Below are 3,617 nucleotides of genomic sequence, written 5' to 3'. Positions count from 1 at the left end.
GCACTACGCGAGACTGAGTTTGGTAGTGTGATTCGTCCAAGGAAAATCTCAAACAGGAGGAAAACATTTTTTCGGTGAACAAAATTTCTCTCAGCAGAGTTCTGACCGTGCGCAAGTTCGTGGATTTTCTACCGAAGTCTATTTGTCGGAATAACTATTCCGATGTGCAACACGTCGGGATTCATGCACACAGTGCCACTTGAAAATGTATTTTTAGATATTCTTCTTATACAGTAGTGCCCAGCGTTCATAATTACCTTATTTCGACGCTCCCCTTCATTACCTTTAGAATTCCAGAATTTCACAAAATGGCTGACTTACAACAATAGATTCCATTTGCGTCATGAAAAATTCAGTACACGTCCATCTAGTCGAAAACTTGACATCAATACGCAATTTGTAAGAAATGAGCCTCACGTATATACCGCTGTTGTATGTAGTAGTAATATGCAGAGCCTTTAGGATACCAAACACCCGTACGCTAGAAATGAATAGGGATGCGTTAGACAGAATCCACGTCCGGGTACGGTCTCGAGCTCGTGTTATCAATACGGAATTTGTAAGAAATGAGCCTTACGTATATACCGCTGTTGTATGTAGCAGTAATATGCAGAGAGCCTTTAGGATACCAAACATCCGTACGCTAGAAATGCATAAGGATACATCATACAGAATGCATGTACGGGTACGGTCTCGCGCTATGAAAATGCGTTCACAGCATATGTGGCCCTTGAATATGCATTCCTCATTGGAGAAAGTCAGCGGTGGGTAGAAAGCCTGTACCACGAAAATAGCATATGTAAGCATTCGTACATCAGACATGGACAAAAAGGAACCGCTACTTTGGTAACGACATGCGGGATGAAAGTAGCATTTTATACGTATACATATTTTTTTCATAGCAGGAAATTATTAAAACCGGGTCTTAGTTTCAACGTGCTCAGGGCTCCTCATTATTAACAATCGAACTACTTTCACATTGTTGACCACATCATAGTATGACAACATATTTTGTCGTCCGCCACGCAGTGACACGGCAACAAAGGGGCTTTAGCTTTATTCTTACTACTGTGAGCTGTACTGGGGCTCGAACTCGCAACACATCTCCAACCGATCGAGCTATCCAGGACGACTTACAAACAATCGACATAGCTTCAGTTCTGGGTAGTATTAGTCATAACTATTATTTATGAAGTTCCAATAATTATTGTATTTTTCAGTCTACAGCGTTCAGTATACGAGGGTCGTTCAATAATTAATACCCCACATTGTTTTAAAAAGCTAATAATATGCATAGGTGCTTCACGTTTGATGTTTGTTCTGTGCGCCGGTGAAGTTTCGAACCGTTCTGACAGATGGCAGAGCCGTAGTACAGCGTCTACATACGACTCACGGTACAAGCAGCGTGCTGTTATTGAATTCTTGTGTGCAGAAGAAGAAACCATGGTGAACGTCCATACACGTTTATGTGTAGTGTATGGAGATCCTGCAGTTGATAAGGAGTACATCTGGGCGATGGGTACACAAAGTTACAGCCTCAGGAAATGCAGAAACAGAGCTCCATGGTCAGCCACGCTAGGGTCGTCCTGTCACCGCCACTGCTCCAGACAAGCTGAATCGTGCGAATGCCATTATTCGTGCCGACCAGCGCATTACAACTCGAAGATTGGCTCTACAGTTGTCGGGCAGCATTGGAAGTGCGTCTGCAATGATCGAGATTCTCGGATATCCCAAGTCGTGCTCACGTGGATTCCGCGAACGCTCACTGCGGACCACAAAATTCACCGAAAGGCCATTTTATCTGAATTGTAGGAGCCTTTTGAGACCGACGGAGAAGACTTTCTGTCACGGATTGTTACAGGCAGGGTGCACCACTTTGTGCCGGAAACAAAAGGGCAGTCCATGGAGTGACATAATTCTCATTCACCACAAAAGAAGAAATTCAAGACATACCCCTCTGTCGGAAAAGTCACGGTGACAGTCTTCTGGGATTGTGATGGCGTCATTCTCGTGGAAGTAATGTCAAGAGAACCAACCATCAATTCAGAGGCATATGTAAAGACCCTGAATAAACTCAAGAACCGCTTCCGACATGTTCCATCGGACAAGAATCCAGCAGAAATCTTGCTCGTACACGGTAATGCACGCCCACCCACAAGTCTGAGATCCCGGCAACCCTTCGCCAAACTGGGCTGGACATCATTGCCTCATCCACCCTACAGTCCAGACCTATCACCTTCGGACTTTCATCTCTTTGGGGCGCTTAAAGATTCTCTACGGGGAACACACTTTGAAGATGACGAGAGTGTCAGTCATGCAGTGAAAACATGGCTACGCCTACAGAACAACAGCTTTTACCAGCAGGAAACGCATGCTCTTCCACAACGCTGGAATAGGGCCATAAAACGTGATGGAGACAATGTAGAAAAATATGACATGGGCAAGACATGCTGTTGTATATTATCATACAATTTTGTCTCTTACAAGTAAATATGTTCCGAGAAAAAAAAAGTGGGGCATTACGTACTGAACGATCCTCATAGATTGCTGAAATGTTCTTTTCTGGTTGTAGGAAATATCCACACCGTTGTCAAAGACACCTAACAAGGACAGAACGAAACACAAGCGAATTAGCGTTAATGTACAATGACCCGCAATTTTTTGAAGTGGAACTTCGATCCTGGTAGCGAATTTAAAAATGTTTAACGAAATAAGGAATGTTAGATTATGAACAAACTGTTATGCACACCTCTCGATCCCAGTACCATCACAAAATTAAGCACTTTTTTCATTAATTAGAGCAACGGCCTTGCCGCAGTGGATACACCGGTTCCCGTGAGATCACCGAAGTTAAGTGCTGTCGGGCGTGGTCGGCAGTTGGATGGGTGACCATCCGGGCTGCCATGCGCTGTTGCCATTTTTCGGGGTGCACTCAGCCTCGTGATACCAATTGTGGAGCTACTCGACCGAAAAGTAGCGATTTCGGTCAAGAATACCATCATAACGGCCGGGAGAGTGGTGTGCTGACTCCACGCCCCTCCTATCCGCATCCTCCACTGAGGATGACACGGCGGTCGGATGGTCCCAGTAGGCCACTCGTGGCCTGAAGACGGTGTGCTTTTTTTTCATTAATTGGAAGTCAGATCCCTTGTTACTACAAATGAACTCAAGAATTTTGCAAGCAACTCGGATCAGAGGTTGGAAGTATGGAATTAATTCTATTCAGCTCTCTTCCTTCGTGAAGGGGCTGGACTGGACAGCCATTACGTGCGTCGTATGCCTTCGAAAAATATCTTTGTTATAGGCAGAAAACACTTTGCGGTACTTGTGCGAAGCCGGCGCAGCACACTAATATACACCGCCCATCAGAATTAAAAGATCACTTTTGCGAAACACAGTAATTTGCACCCATTGCGATGCTTAAGTGTTAAATTTGACTGAAATCTGCCTACAACCTTCCTCTTTAACGATGTAAACGCGTGGCCTCCTGGAAACTCGCCCTTGGCCTCAAGGCCGCTTCAAACAGCAATGTGTCGACACATACGAAAGAAAGGACATAGCTCTGGAGTTCATATGATACGAGAGGCGGGTTAATGATGTCACACTGGCACCAAACT

At 44.7% G+C, this 3,617-nt stretch overlaps 1 pseudogene; it reads left to right on the top strand.

The window, feature by feature from the left end:
* The first annotated feature begins 2,799 nt into the window (after positions 1-2,799).
* LOC126413539 (5S ribosomal RNA) lies at positions 2,800-2,917 on the top strand (annotated as a pseudogene).
* The last annotated feature ends 700 nt before the right edge of the window (positions 2,918-3,617 follow it).

This window comes from Schistocerca serialis, chromosome 7 (genome assembly GCF_023864345.2).
Source record: "Schistocerca serialis cubense isolate TAMUIC-IGC-003099 chromosome 7, iqSchSeri2.2, whole genome shotgun sequence".
Classification (NCBI taxonomy): Eukaryota; Metazoa; Arthropoda; class Insecta; order Orthoptera; family Acrididae; genus Schistocerca; species Schistocerca serialis.
The sequence above is the reverse complement of the archived record's forward strand: the minus strand, read 5'-3'. Positions and strand labels throughout refer to the sequence as shown.